General features: G+C 32.1%; 1 long non-coding RNA gene across 2 annotated transcripts; it reads right to left on the bottom strand.

The window, feature by feature from the left end:
* Positions 1 to 594: 594 nt before the first annotated feature.
* Positions 595 to 6,621, bottom strand: LOC133704467 (uncharacterized). Of its 2 annotated transcripts, XR_009844073.1 has the most exons (3): positions 6,321 to 6,621; positions 2,303 to 2,354; positions 595 to 1,154 (listed from the first exon to the last, which is right to left on the bottom strand). It is a non-coding gene; the product is annotated as an uncharacterized LOC133704467 (long non-coding RNA). The 2 variants fall into 2 exon arrangements; XR_009844072.1 differs by having other exon boundaries at positions 595 to 2,354.
* Positions 6,622 to 17,275: the final 10,654 nt, after the last annotated feature.

The following is a 17,275-nucleotide window of genomic DNA, read 5'->3' as shown; positions in this document are numbered from 1 at the left end:
TTATCATAAACAAATAAGAGATTGTTGACCTTTAGATTCTTTTATAAAAGAAAATAGTTATTCTTATAGGTTGTGATATAAGGTATATTTGAAACTAATATTTAGGTGTTTGTTTAATGATAAGTATATTGATTGCACAAAGATTCCATATAAAGAGATTACTTGTGTATATGAAAAGACTCTTTTGACAATTTTGAAAGTGATTTTTAGTGATGCGAACCCTAGCGGAATTAAATGGAATTCACGAACCCAATATCTATCTAATCCAAGTTTTTGCTGAAAATAGGATGAGTTTATCACAATGGAAGACCTGCTTCAAGGCAACAGGCTATAAACTAACTCAATCACAACGCCTAGACCTGGAGACGAGCAAAAGGAGTATAAATTTACAACAAAGATTTGTCAATTCTTTGAAGAGTTGAAAGTTTAATCAAGAACCAAGATTGACAACTAAAGGTAGGCAAAAACCAGAATATTATTAGCCAAAAAAAAGTTTGCTGGAAATTATTCTCAAGAGTATTTATACCCCAAGTCAAAAACCTTAGTTTCCCTAATGAGTCACATATAAACTCAATTTAAATAATAATCAACCCAAGCTAAAACTAGCCCAAACTAATTAAAATAAATAAAATAAACAAGTCCGAAACTCAAACAAGTGTTTCCTCATAAAATAAAGAAAGTCTAATAGCTCAACTAGTTTAATAAGAAAAGTTCGGTTATTCCCGCATTCTGTCTGGCAGCAGCATATCCCAACTTCACATGGGTGGTTCTCTCTCATCTTAAAGAATTAAAAGGCGTATCATGAACAGTTGGAAAGGTATGGAACATCCCAACTAGAATCACCTAAACATTCGACCTGTAGCTCCATTTATGATAAACAAAGGGTAGTGAAAGGTCAAACTGACTGAATCTAGTCTTCTTCTCCCAATCCTTGTGTAATGGTCTTGGTTCCACCAACAAACCCTTCTTGTTAATCACGGCTTGCTCCTCATTATTTAATATCCTCTTGAAGTCCACCTTAACTCACATATCTTGAAGAAGTCCATTGAAAGCCTTTTTGAAGCTCTTAACTCTAAGCCTTGTAAGTGGACCAACTGGAACCACCTCCAATGGATCCCATGGTGCTTGGATCACATCACTTAGACTTGAGATAACTAAATTATTTTATATAGAAAATACTAAATTTCAATCTTCACTACACGTTTCTTTAATCAAATGTAAAAAATGATCAGGTATTGGATATAATAGAAACTTTATGAAGGTATTTGAGTGATCAAGAAAGGATTCATCACCATAAAAACTATAAAATATTACATGTGTTCTCAAATAGTATTGGTTTTGAAATCCTTATATAAGGTAGAATGATATTTGGAAAAAATTTCAAATCTTATTTAAATAATCAATAACTATCGTGATGAAAATTGATATGATTTATCAGTACAAACGCACTTTATGGTCAAATGTCTATATCAAAACAATACAAATGAAAGAATATTAGTTATATTGATAAACAAGTTGTTGAAAGGTCAACTCAAACCACAAATAATGTTTTTTAATATGTTGAAGGTCATGATAGATTGCATCTTCAAATATATTTTAATCAATTATTACGATTATAATTTATAATTGGGTTAACATATTAGGAACAACTAGAAATTAAAATCAAGTTTGACTTGACTATGAATAAGTTTCTAAAAATTAAGGGATTGGAATGTAATTTATATAAGGGATTGCAATTACGGGCCTGAAAAAATCAAGTAGTGACTTAATTGTAAAAAAAATTAAAAGTTGTGTTGAAATAAAACATGTGATATTTTTTAGGAAGCAAAGTGATATTTTAACATAGTTAGAGTTAGGTTTTTCCTATAAATACAATGATGTTACTCATAACTCTGATAATGATATTTATTAAAGAGTTAATAGAGAGTTAGAAAAGAGTTAGCACTCAAGGTTTACCAATCCTTCAATCTTGAAAGGGTTTATGAGATTTTTAATTTGGTAATTCATATGGATTATGGTTAAAGATCGAATAATTGAACAACTAGTGATTTGTGACAACCTAGCCACAAAGAGCTTATTAAATCCTAAAAGAAGAATTATTCTTCAAGTAATCTTCACTCAAAACCTAAATAACCCTAAAACATTATAGTCTAGATGTATTTATATTAGCATCACAAAGACTTGTGAGTTAAAGAGGCAATTTCTATGAATAACGCAATTTCATGACATATAAATTAAGGTTGTATGCGTATCATGAAAACATTAATAAACAAATAAAAGAAGAATATGTACAAGAACTTACTCGATAGTAAAGAGATAAACGAATGAGAAATTCACGATGATCAATTAAACACCTGCATAGATGACATAAATATAATTAATCTAATGAGTTGAGTTATGCATGAAACTATATCTATGGTCTCTCAAAAAAAAAATTATAGAATAAAAAGAAAAGTCTTCAAAATAAGTAAATAATTAATTGAAGTAAGGAACCTCTCTCCCACTTGTAACGACCAAACTCGAGCTAGCATCTAATTGTAACTTCCGTTTGATCAAGTTTAATTTTTTTTTCTTATATTATCATATAAGGTTAAAGGCTTCATGAATGGATGAGCAAAAACAAATATCATCATATATAAAACATATTTATAACAAAAAGAAATCAACCTTTCAAATCAAACATGAAATTTATAATAAAAGTAATAAATTGTTGCAACTTGAGTAGAATAACTCCAACCTAGAAGTGTATTTGGTAAACTAGATAGAAGAACACTAAACAAGACATAATAAATAGTTATTCTATATGGATTTGACTTGAGTTTTTTTCTCCTTTTTTAATTGAATATTTTTTTATTTCATCCTTCAATATTAGATTTATTGGAAATTTGACTTCATAATTTTTTTATTTTTTTTTATCGATTTATCTCAGTCTTAAAACTTAGGTTTGATAGGTTGACCCGAGATTTTTTTTTAATTGAATTTTTTCATTTTATTCCTTCAATATTGGATTGAATGGGAATTGAGCTTTATAATTTTTTTTATTTGCTTTCTATGGATTTATTACGGTCTCATGATTCTGGTCGATGGTTAGCCCAGTTGCCTCAGGGTTTTTTTATCCTTTTTCAATTGAATGTTTGTTTTTCAATTTTATCCTTCAATATTGGGTTGACTAAAAATTAAACTTTATAATTTATTTCGTTTTGCTTTCTTTGAGATTATCTCGGCCTTATTGCCATAACCCATTTTTATTCACATTTTCTCTTCCAAAACAAAAAAAAATATATATATATTCAAAAGAAATCCAAAAAAAATATTATTGCAGTGAGAAGAAGATGTTAGAGCGCCTAGAAAATGGCTGAAAATTGGTTAAGGAAGTTCATAAATACAAAGATTGAAATTTGACAGTATATTTGTTACTGACGAGAGCCCTCTTGACAAAGAAAATTCAATTTAAAAAAAATCCAAAATCAGATATTTATGAACTCAATTAAATTTTATTGAAGGTTTAATTGAATTTATGGAGGGTTCGATTGCAATAAAAATTGTTTTTTAAGTCAATTTGGACTTTAATTGGAAGAAATTAAATTCAAAATCAGATGTTTATGGACTCAATTAAATTTTATTGAAGGTTTAATTGAATTTATAGAGGGCTTGATTGCAATAACAATTAATTTTTAAGTCAATTTGGGTTTTAAATGGAAGAAATTAAAGTTCAGAAGTCAAATTATAATTTTTAAGAGTTGATTTGGTCAAATCAGAGACTTAATTGCATAAATATTGAAGTTAGATGGTCAATTAGAAACTTGATTGAAGAAATCTAAAATCAAGGACCAAACTAGAAAAGGCTCGTAAATAGAGGGACTGAAATTGTTTGAATCAAGGGCCAAATTAAAGAAATTAAAAGTTTATTGATTAATTGAGGGTCAAATTGCATAAATCAAAGACCAAGAACCGAAATAAAAAAGACATCCAACTTTAGGGCTGACATCCGATTTTTGGCAGGGACGCAATTGAATTGTTTCTTAAAATCAAAATTGCAATTGAGGACTTGATTGAACAAATCACAAACTGAGGACTGATTTGGAATTTGACATGTTTTTGGTGCCATTTCCTTTTAAATGAAACACCGTGTTTTGTACAAAACGACGTCGTTTCATACACTATTCATTAAAAAAACACAAAAATAGTGTTGTTTTGAACGACACTATGCTTCTTCTTCCCCTAGACGCGCAGCAGGGGAAGAAGAAGTTTTGTTCCCCTACCTTTTCCCTCTCTCTCTCTCTCCCTACTTGCCCAAACCCTGACATAAACCCACGCCCCTCATGGCCTGCCACCATCATGGAAGGGGCATGGGAGCCATGCCCTACGGGTGGCTCTGGGAGACTGCACAAAGGCCGCCTCAACCACCCTGCCCTATCCTCGTGACTGTACAGGGTAGGGTAGCTCCTACTCCCCCTACCCCTATAAATACCTCGTTCAACAGGCGGTGAGAGGGAGGGAAAAAAACAAGTAAGGTTATAGAGAGGGGAATGAACAAGACAGTTTTGGAGGAGGAAACAGAGGAGGGGAAGGGAGGTGAAAGAAGGTGAATAGAGAGGAAAACAACAGAGACGAACATAAAGGTGAAAATTGATGGGAGATAGAAAAAAAAGAATGGAGCCAAGAAGAACAAAATAAAACAGACATAGAGAGGAGAGTGAAAGAAGAACATAAGAAAAACCAAAGCAAAAACAAAATGAAACAGATAAAGGAAAACAGAAAGAAGAAAAAACACCGAGAAACAGAAGAGGGAAAAGGGAGGAACCACCGCCTGACACCACAACATCGCCACTTTGAGCCACCAGCAACGACAACGCCCCCACCGCCATGTCAGCCTCATCCTCCTCCTTCTTCTTGTCTTTCTCCTTCTTCTTCTGCGTCATTTGTCGCAATCTCCACTGTTTTGTAAAGTGAACAATGGAGAGTTTTCTCACTTTTCACTGGGCTGGACCAAATCAAAATGGTTGGGCCGGGTCCGGCCCTGTCCAAAAAAATATATAATTTTTTTTTTCAAAAATCCTTTCAAAATTTATGATTTTCCTGCGTATTTTTCTATCAACTTTGCTTAATAGTGGTTTGTATTTTTATACTGTAAAGATACGAATCTGGTATTAAAATACCCAATTTTCTCCGAAATATTGTGAAAACTTTAAGAAAATGTCTTCTTTACATGCATACGACCAAGTCTCTCAAAGATAAAAAAAAATTATATCGTATTTTTATACAATAAAAATTCAAAAAATATGTTTTAGCATGCATTATGGACTTTAATAACCATTTTATTAAAGTCATGAGAACTATGCTAATAAGTCAAAAATACTAAAAAAACTTATTTTGTTTTCTTTTAATATCTAGGATTATGAATTTATACGTAAGATGTATTTCCAATATTAAAAAAGTAGTTCTTTTATGTATAGATATTAGAACGGTCAAGTTTTACCCAATAAAATAAGAATCTCCTTATTGAGAAGGAATTATCTTAAACTTTAGACGGACCAACAATTAGAAAACACAATAATACCTTAGCATTTATCAGACAATTAAACAATATAGCTTACCTTAAGTAAAGCGTATTTGGGGTGCTAATACCTTCCCTTTACGCAACCAGTCCACGAGCCTGATCTCTGAGACCAGTTAGGGTTTCTAGCAACCAAAATATTAGGTGACGACTACTATTCTCTCTTTACACTAATAAAAGACAAGAAATTCATGTCTCCCTCGTTTTCCAGTATCATACGAGAGTGGACACATATTCGTTGAGATGCCGCAAATGTTAAAAGGGAAGGTCTAGTGTTGGCAAAAGTGAGGGTCTGTTATTACTATGAAATTCGCGGATTATTGGGCTTTCCAGTAAAAAAAAAAACCACAAGTGATATAATAATAATAATAATAATAATAATAATAATAATAAGGAATGATGGTGTCCAGATCAAATTATGGTGGTGGAAGCTGGCCATGCACCATTAAATCCAAACATTATAGTTAATTAGAATGTTCATTATAATAAAAATCTAAACATTTTTATTTTTATTATAATAGAAAAATAAGGTTAAAAATTTAAGGGGCCGGGTCCAACTTTTAACCCTACAACGAGATAGACTTCGATATAAAATTAATTGCATACAGAAATTGAGTGAGTCTGGTAGGAGAAAATGGGGATTAAATTGAACAAATATTTCACTTTCTTTCTCCATGGATCATACTTGCAAAAATGTATGAACACATAATAATATAATATAAAGACAATAACAAATAACACAAGAATTAGTAGAAATACACACCTTGTTTGTAGTACGTATAAGAGACAGGAACGAATGGAAGATTCACGATCACTTAGACACCCAAAACCTCTCTATCAATCGATTGCAACCACAAATATAATCCTTAATGTATGTAGTGTTACTAGCTATAATTATGATCTCTCAAGGTTTTTTTTATTTTTTTCTTTGAAAATGATGATTAGGGGAAGAAAACGAAAGGACCTGAAAATTAAGAAGACAACAATTAATTAAATGAAGAACACTCTCTGCCACTTCCAAGGATGAAACTCGAGCTATATGATTGTCCCTATATCCCACTCAAGGAATATGATTTGTCCATAAAGAAAAGAGAGGAAAAAAAAGGCATTCCTTGCTTTAAATTTGGTTTTACTTGTGGAGTAAGCTAATGACATCAACATTTGCAGGCTAAAGAGAGATTCTCATTTCAATTTTATTTTTTTTGGGTGCATGCAGGCCAATGGCTTCATGGGTAAGCGAAAACACTACTGCTGCATGTACAAAACCAATTTAAGGCATGTAAGATGCCATAAAGCCTTCAATTTTCTATATTACCCTATAGAGTTTTAGATACTTCTATCATAGGAAGATGATAACAATAAAAACATTTTTTGCTCTTATAATGAAAGTATTATAAGTTGGTTTGGGCTGCGATTCAACCTGTTTTTCTTTAAATTAATTTTTTTGGATTTGAAATAATTTTGATTATTTTATTATTTTATGTAATGAATTGTTTGATAATTTAATTATGTTATTATAATCTTGTTTATGTGTTATTGTAGTTGTTATAATAATTTTTATTTATATGGTTCCTATAGGGTTTAAATAAGAATAGTAACACATTTTATATCCATTATAAACGTTTAGTTCAAATTTTCAATTATTTTTATAACATTTTATTTTTTCAACTTGGTATCGTTGTTTTTTAATTGATTGAAATAGAATTTAGAAAATTCATATCCTAGAACTAAAATAAAAAAGTTGCGTAACTTTTTTTAAAAATAAATAATATATTTATTTTCTTGATGCATATCAAATTTAAAATTTTAATTAGTCGGTATATGATTTTAATTTTATATCAAATTTTAATTTAAAATTTTCTTGATGCATATCAAATTTTAATTTTATATATGATTATGTTATTATAATCTTGTTTATGTGTTATTGTAGTTGTTATAATAATTTTTATTTATATTGTTCCTATAGGGTTTAAATAAGAATAGTAACACATTTTATATCCATTATAAATGTTTAGTTCAAATTTTCAATTATTTTTATAACATTTTATTTTTTCAACTTGGTATCGTTGTTTTTTAATTGATTGAAATAGAATTTAGAAAATTCATATCCTAGAACTAAAATAAAAAAGTTGCGTAACTTTTTTAAAAAATAAATAATATATTCATTTTCTTGATGCATATCAAATTTAAAATTTTAATTAGTCGGTATATGATTTTAATTTTATATCAAATTTTAATTTAAAATTTTCTTGATGCATATCAAATTTTAATTTTATATTGATTGCACAAAGATTCCATATAAAGAGATTACTTGTGTATATGAAAAGACTCTTTTGACAATTTTGAAAGTGATTTTTAGTGATGCGAACCCTAGCGGAATTTAATGGAATTCACGAACCCAATATCTATCTAATCCAAGTTTTTGCTGAAAATAGGATGAGTTTTTGCTGAAATAGAATTTAGAAAATTCATATCCTAGAACTAAAATAAAAAAGTTGCGTAACTTTTTAAAAAAATAAATAATATATTCATTTTCTTGATGCATGTCAAATTTAAAATTTTAATTAGTGTTGAATTTTTAAAGAAATATACTAATATATCACTTGATACCCTAATCTTATTAAAAAAAGGACTTAATTAAAAATAATAAGGTTCAAATAATATAGATTCAACTCTTATGCTATCATGTACTATTAAAGAGTTCAAAAGACTTTGATGTGACAGATGTGTTTGGGATTGTGGTAGCGGTTTGGGGTCTATCTTTAATTAGATAAGGACTAGTTAAGTTATCTACGCGTTATCGCAGGCTACTTTTGAAAACGCGCGCTACTTTTAATTGTGGGACAATTGAAAGAAAAAAAGCACTTTCTAAGCATACAATCAAGAGTTGGCAGCATTAAAAGGTATATAATTTGGCTTTCAAGCAACGGATAAATAACATGTAAAAAACTTACTTAAACTGTCTTAAATTTCATATAAGAATCAAATTGTTAAATATAAAGGGAGATCAATCTAATATAGATATTGTTTGAGCAACTCAAAATAAAAAGTGGCACGGTGAACAAAAAGAGTATGAAAACCTAAGTTTTGAGTGAAAAGTGAAGTTCCAACAACTGTTAGCAAGTAAAGAGCAACAAATGCTTGTCAACTCCTTGTTATTGCAAAGACCTGAATAACTTAGTTAAGTGTTTGCAAAAACATTTGATGTATCCATCTATTTGTTTGGATCTAATGTATAAAATGAGTATGATACATATTTTAAACACTCACCTTAGAAGGTAATTTTTTTTCCTAAAAGAAAACAACCTAAGAGCGCCTAAAGCCTTTAAACCTTTTTTGGACAAGCATTGGCCAAATAGTTTCCTCCACCAGATTCTTCACACACACACGCACACATATATAAACTCCTACATGTAAATCAAAAAACTTATACATGCATCTAATTAAACAGCCAAGCGAAAAATAAAGATCAAGATATCTAATATCGCAACATAGGTAATTTACCTTGTCATGTTTAATAAATTCCCTTGTCAAAATAAATTTGTAATAAAAAAAACACATAAAATTTATAATAAAAATAGACACACATATAAAATTTATTGAACAACAATTTAAAAAAAAAAACAACACAAGGTTACACATAACATAAAATTTATTGAACAATAATTTAAAAAAAAAACAATACAAGGCTGCACATATGAAAAATCTTATAAAAAAATTAATCTATATAAATTAAGAAAAAACCACAGATGAATCATACTTACTTAAACATAAACCAAAAATTTATTTGAAAAATATACACAAATAATGCATTATTTAAAAAAAACTTAAAAATTGGAAAAAAAATATTTATAAAAAAAGAACCAGGTAAGGCACTTGTGGACCTGGTAAGCTAGGCATTTGGGTCTAGCAAACATGCATGACACACTTTAACTTAGGTTTAGCAAACATGTCAGACCCACATTACTTTAGACTTGGTTGCCCATTATGTCCATGCACTTTGGACGTGGATAATGATAAAACCCAATGCCTTGGGTCTGGTTTCAAATTCAACAGGTGCTCCTCCTTCAGCAGAGACAATGTGTGATCCCACATGTCAACAATGGCAATGTTGTGTGATTCCACGAGCTACCGGGATTACCTAGTAGCCTTGGAAGGTTTCCAACAATCCCTAGACAACCACAACAACCTTGGAACGTCAATTCCTAACTGCAAACCATTTATTTGATAAATTCTTAGTTTTAGGGACTAAATATTAATTATGTGTGTGGTTTTAACACTGTTTGATGATGATTTGTGATTGATTGAGTTATTATGAATTTACTTTTAATGCATATGGCCAAGTCTCTAAAAATTAAATTATATTTGCATATTTTAGTATATTAAAAAATCACAAAAATAGTGTTTTTATTATTATTTTACTTGTATTTTTAGATTTATGAACCAGTTTATTAAAGTCATGAGAACTTGGCCTACATTTTAAAAATACCCAAAAAATTATTTTGTTATTTCTTATATTAAAACAAAAAAATACAAAAATATGTTTTGACTCTATAATAACTATACTTTAACCTAATAAGATAAGGACCTCTTTATTAATAAAGACTTTTCTTAAACCTTAGACAGACCAACAACTAGAAAACATAACAATACCTTAGTTTATATCAGACAAACAAATATTATAGCTTACCTTAGGTAATGTGTACTAGAGATGATACATCCTTCCTATACACAACCAATTCTCTTATCCAGACTATGAGATCAGTTAGGGTTTCTAGTGACCAAATACTAGGTGGCGACTCCATCCCTTTTTTACTGATAAGAAACAAGAATTCCCCAATTGATTTTTAAATATCCAATTAACTGTTTGTTAATATGTTGCCCCTGCATTCTTCAATCCGAAAGGCATAGCTCTGTAACAATAAGTATTGGATTCAATTATAAAAGTTATTTTCTCCTCATCTTCGAGATGTATGAGGATTTAATGGTGTCCTGAGTTGGAATCCAAGAAGCTCAAGAATTCAAAACTCATCATAGCGTCTACCAGATGATCAATTCTTAAGATTGGATAATTGTCTTTTGGGTAGGCTTTGTTTAAGTTAGTGAATTTCACACACATTTGCCACTTGTCGTTACTTTTCTTGACCATAACAACATTTGCAAACCAGTTCAAGTACAACACCTCTCTAATAAAGTCAACGGCCAGAAGTTTATCTACTTTTTGAGTTATAGCCTTCTGTTTTTATCCCCTAAAATTTCTTTTTTTTCTGGCAAACTAGATGTGTAATTGGATCTACCCTCAACTGGTGGGTAGCTATTTTTGGACTGATGTTTGGCATCTTTGATGCATCTGTTATGAAATTCAACTTTTAGATCTGCAAGAGCTCCATTAATGATTGTTATTGTGATAGTGTTAAGGTGGATCCCATTTTAGTGAGTGTTTGTTCATCTCCTCTCCCCCCCCCCCAAACAAACATCCTTCAATTTCTCATTAGCCTTAGTTTTGAGTTATATTTTTTTCCTACAAGGATCCTTTTTAGTCTGATATCAGCACTTTATTGCCCTTCAAGCAAGTAGTGGCACATTGTCTTGAGGTTGTCTGATCTCCTTGTAATGTGGCTACTCCCTTCTGAGTTAGGAACTTCAAAGCCAAGTACCGGGTACTAATGACAACGTTGATTTAATATAGAAAGGGCCTTCTTAAAATGACATTAGAAGCTAATGTCATATCAATCACCATGAAGTTTTGCTGGAGTGAAACATATTTTGGAATGATGCCCATTACAACAGGTAATTCTAAGGCACCTTTTACAGGTATGCCCTAACTCTCAATACCATGAAGGGAGTTTTTATCGGCGTTAGTTTTGAAAAGGGGATTCCTATTTGGACCATAATTTTTACGGAAATGATGTTAACTGCACTGTCATCATCTACTAGTAATTGATATACTATGTGATTAGAGATAATAGTGAAAATGATGAGAACATCCTCATATGAAAAAGTCACTTCTTTTCCATCTTCAAGAGTGAAGACTATTAACTCGTGCCATTGAACCAGCGATCTAACAATTTTGAGGACTTGTTTTCCCATACTTCCTCTTTCCATCGTTAGAATCCCCCCTAGCAGAGGTTCCCTCTAAGATTACATTGATTTCAAATAAAGCTATAACGGATTGACCAGGGTCTTCTCTATTATACTCAGGACAAAAATCCTTCTTTAGAAACTAATGAAGGTAGCCCTTAGCTATCAGTCTTTCAATTTCTTTATTCAGTAGTCATGTGTCATGTCTCTTGTATTTATGAAAAAAAGTGGTACTTTTTAGATATGCATGTACTGGGATAAGACTTCATAGGTGAATGATATCTGAAAAACTTTTTTTCTTGGATGGTTATAAGGACTTCAATGACGGAGGAGTTGAATAGAGAAGCATGTGCTTCATAATAACCCAGACATTCCCTAAATAGTTTCTTCTAACTCTTCTTGAGATTGTTGTATCTTCTAGGAGAGCGATCTTGTTTGGGAGAGCGACCTCGTTTAGGGGACCTTTCTGGTTGTTTTCCCTTAGTAAAACAATGAGGGCCATAATGCAGTATACTTTCCTCCTCAACCCAAATATGGCTCTCTATGGTTTGCTTCACCTTTAGTAATCTTCTATATGGTAGAGCTTACAACTCCCTCCACAAGGTTTTTACCCTCATTCCACTAATAAGGGCTTCTGAAGCTACCATTTGATTAAGTCTTCAAATTTAAGCATTTTCTCGTTGAATCTTTTGAGGTATGTCCTTGTAGACTCGTCCTTCGCTTAGTTGATTCCAAAGAGTTTAGTGGAACTCTTTTTAGCTAGAATACTTGTATTGAAACGTGTTACTAGTTTGGCATAGAGGTCACTCAAGCTAGAGACTGAACCTGGTTCTAGGTTGTTGTACCAAGCTCTTACTGAACCTCTGAAGGTCGTAAGGAGGATCTTGCACATAGCGTGGTTGTCCTAAATGACTAGCTCCAGACTATTGTGCACATTTTGTACATGTTTCCTGGGATCTGTAAGCTTATTATAATTATCCAGGGTCATTTTAGTGGCGATGTAATCTTTAGGTATGCAGGTGTTCAGCACATGTCTGGATAGCGAAGAATCTCCAATCTAATAAGGAGTGTAGACATCCTTATGGATGAATTCTTCTTTTAGTCGTTTGCCACTTTTACACCTATCGAGCTTAGAGGAACTTGATGTCTCTGGTGTAGAATGACATGATAGACAGACAGCCTCTTTCATGCACTACCCAGATGCACGCCTAGAAAAACCACTTCACGCCCGAACATCATGAGGGCGTGTATGCTCCTTGAAATGGCTCGATGACCCCTAAGATTAAAGACCCTCTATTGAATCATTTTTTCTGTGTTTTTTTGGATAGTTGACACGACCAAAAGATTTAATGTCTTCTTCCAAATGTAGGAGTGTCGAAGTAATAAATAATCCGGCAAGACCGGGGTCGAACCACAGGGAGATTAAGTATATAAATTATAAATAATAATAATAATAACAAGAAGAAGAAGAAGAAGAAGAAGTTGAAGAGAGTTTTGAGATGTAAGATTAATGTGAGGATTAAACAATAATAAAAACAAATGTCAAGGTTAGAGGATCCACTAATGGTATTTCAAACAAGTATAGTATAAACTCTTTTTATTACCCAACTGGAAACCACACACAAAGAAGATTCCAATCGGATTATAAATTGTTAACATGATTACATTAGTTATCTTATTCAAATAATGCTAATACTTGTAAATGTTGTCAGGTATTCATGATTATAACTTATGTTAACAACAAATCAAGTTCCTTTTATCGCACAGGTGTCGGTTATACCATACGGTTGGGCTATGAAGGTACCAAGTATTTGTTGTATCAAGGGTTATACAACATAAATCTAGATTAACCATTTAACAAGCAAAGTATTAAAAATGAACAAGATAACAAATACAAAACATGTTAGTATCAAACATTAAAGTCCATGTTGAGTTTATACTATACTTATTCTTACACCATTAGTGTAACTTTTTCACCTTGACATAATAAACTTAACTAAACATAATGAAAGAGAGAAACATAAATAAACAAGATAAGAACATAAATAAGATATAAGTTAACTAAGTAAAGGAAAGAAAATGAAAGGCATAAACAAGATACTAATAAAAGCAAAACTTAAGCATTACAAAAATATAAAGAAAGAGAGCAAGAACATGATCTTAATCTGAAAATCAAGAGGCCTAAATGCATGGCAAATGCCTCCTTTTATAGGCCAAAAATTAGAACTATTGATTTGATGACTAATTGTTGAGTGGGTGGCCACATCTTGACTTGGTGACAATCCTTATCTTCTTGTCTGAACAAAACATCATTGCTTATGTCAGACTTTGAACAGACTTTCCTCATGCAAGTTCTAAAAAATTATCTCAGCTTTCCAACAAAAAACAATTCGGTGCATTTGGACTTCTAGAACTCGAGATATGGGTTGAACAGTGTCTGGGTTGCAGGATAGATTCCAACTTCTCCGTTGTTGCTAAGATTTGGACTTCCAAACAGCATAATTGAGTCTTGCATTCCTCATGAATGTTTTAGGCCTATGTTTTAGCTTTCTAACCATATAAACCAAATTGAAATCCAAGATCTACAGCTCCAGATATGACCCAATGACTGAACAGTGTTCCAGTTTGGACTGAACCAGCATCTCTTTTCTAAGCTTGGCCCTCTCTTTGTCTTCTCAATTTCAGTAGTTAAACTCATCAATCAATCCTTTGATTTATGTGATAGGCTTGTATTTAAGATAAACATTTACCATAAATTAAAGGTATCTTATAGGATCATACTTGTTATTATAAAACATGTTTTAGTTAAGGAGTTATTGATACTTCAAGTGCAAAATGATGATATAAAGACCTTGATAAAATTGTATTTTTAAGTACTAATCAATAGTGTAATCGTCTACGAACACTAGGTGGGGCTCGCTATTGTGGAGGTGAGTGGAGAGATGCAACAACTTAACTAAGGAGCTGAGATTCATGGAGGTAAATTTTCTCCAGCTTGTTGATTTTTCAGCACTGCCTAGGTGAGGAACTGTATTTTTTTCATAAGTTGTTGAAAGATTGGTTGTGTGAGGGCTAAAATATATGCTGTGGTAGAGAAATCAGTAACTAGTCCTATTTTAGGAGTGTCTTGATTACCACCTCCATGACTACCCATTCATAGCTAATTTGGGACATAATGTACAATCTCTGACTTGAGTTTTCAGGAATTTATTATCTACGACTAGTAAGGGTAATCATACTGTGTTCCCCATTTTTCCTTTGATGCTTTGGGCAAAACTACTATAAAGCATTTATGATAAGGATTGGTACTTTCAGATTCAGTTCCTAAAGAGTGGGTTAGATTGAGTTCATGCAAGTGCTTCTATGCTTAAATTAGAAAGGTGCTGTTACCGATGAAAGCAAAAGCTTGGTTTTTAGCTTTTGCATGTGCTGTCTTTCATGTGTATCATTATTTGCATATCTACTGACTCTCTTTTGTAGCAGGATCGGACCAAGAGAGGTACAGGCAACTATGGCGTCAGTAATCTCCATTGTTCAATGGCTTCAACACTTGTTTGCTTCATTGAGCTACAACGAATTAGTGAGTTGTTAACTATTCCTGCATACATCAGTGCTTGATTAGCTACCGGCATACGTATGGATCTTATCTTCTCAATGACTAAGCGAGAGCGACTAAAGGCCAGCGTAGATAGGATAAGTGATCTACCTGACGATTCTTTCCCATATGTTATCATTCCTTCCAACAAAAGATGCAGTATATTCCAGGTGGAAAGTTCTTTTCGTTCCAGTTCCTAGCCTTGATTTTGATGATTCAATGTTCTTGCATCCATCCAAAAATGGGTTAAAGAAATAGAGCAGAGTTTCATGAATTTCGTGGATCAGATGATGTTTCAATGTAATAAATCACGCATGGATAAATACCGCCTGAAATGAAATCAAGCTATCGATTCTTCAAGGATTAATTCATGGATATGTTCTGCACTAGGCCATTACATTCAAGAGCTGGATTTATGGATCAACATAAAAACTTCAGTGCCACGCCTCCTGTATATTCTGCTTGGAAAACACTGGTGGTTTTAAAATTGGGTTCTAATATTGTTCTGGATGTACCAGCTGATGTTTTCTTCCCATGTCTCAAAGTTTCTCCTTCTCAATTCTTTTCTGACAGCAATTATGTAGCAGAAAGTTACTCACTTGTCAATCTGCATTCTCTTGCCAAACCTCATATTGGCAGTGGACATAGCTCAGGGAAAATTGCGAGGATTATCCTGTTGTTATATCTCCATGTATGATAATGAAAATCCAGTGGCTCAAAAATCTCTAGAGGAATCAGATGAGTTCAATCGCTTTACATATATGTTGGTTTTCTGAAGGCCAGCTCTCTTAACTCTTTTCTTCTTATACTTTTGCTGTTCTTCCAATTTCTGGGTTAGGAACGTACAATTGGCTTATTCACCTAGTAATCATGCCATGCTTCCAACAAGTATAGAAACTTTATATATGCTTTTAAATCATAAAGGATTCTAGGAAGAGTGCAACCGATTTCAATCATTTCTTCTTTGAAGGCTCTCTTAAAATCCTGCTATCCACAGCCTAAGTTCAATAGCTTGACCTGCTTGAAACTTGAATTTTGCTAACATGTTGGGTGTGAGGCTCAAGAAAAGTTTCTTGAAAGTTCTCCTAACCTGGAAACCCTTTATATTTGAGGTAAGACTTTGCACGTCGCTAATGAATTTCTCTACAGATTCCATGGTTGGCTGACATGATCTTTTTATTTTATTATTGGCTAGCCACAGCCACTCTTGGACTATGGTTTGCCATCTGACACGGATGAGTTGGATCCACTCGATGCGGCACCTTCATGTTATCTGAATAATCTTTAGTCTATCATAATTAGATTCATCATTTAGTTCTGTAGGGGATGATTATGAATATTGCTAGAGTGATGCACCGGAAGCTGAAGACACGAAAACAAAGAAAGAATGTGGAAATATTTAATGAGTGAAAGGAGCTGCTGATGTTAACTTCATATTTTATTTTATCTAGAATAACAATAATAAAATATATCTCTTAAAAGATTTATAAAATCTTAAATGAGTGAGAAATCTTATCTCAACTAAGAAACAAAAAAATATATATAAAATTACAAAAAAAAGAGTATAAAATTAAAAAATGGCATGAAAACAAAAAATAATAAGAAAAATCACAAAAACTACAAAACCGAAGACCCGGGGTGAGATTTTTAAAATCTAAAGATCCAACGGTCAGATCAAAAGATATAATCATTTTAAATCATTACTCTAGTTTGGCGCGACCAAACCTCCTCTTAGACCTGGATTTGTCTCATTGATCCATAAATATATTTGTTAGACTATTTATATAATTTGTCTTGGAAAAATTCTCATTTAGTTATAATAGACTAGCATTTAACGGCCCAGACCGTTTATCATAAATTCAACTACTTCATAGAGATCCCCAAGGGGCGTAGCGTGGTGGTAAATACACCTCTTGTAAGAGTTTGAAACAGTCAGGGTTTTACTCATTCATCTTGATCCACAAAATATATTTTTAAGAGAATAGAGTTTTCTTGAATCCAAAAAAAAAACTTCACAGAGTCAACTAAAAAAAAAACTATGG

This window comes from Populus nigra, chromosome 1 (genome assembly GCF_951802175.1).
Source record: "Populus nigra chromosome 1, ddPopNigr1.1, whole genome shotgun sequence".
Classification (NCBI taxonomy): domain Eukaryota; kingdom Viridiplantae; phylum Streptophyta; class Magnoliopsida; order Malpighiales; family Salicaceae; genus Populus; species Populus nigra.
This window is presented reverse-complemented; position numbering and strand designations above follow the sequence as displayed.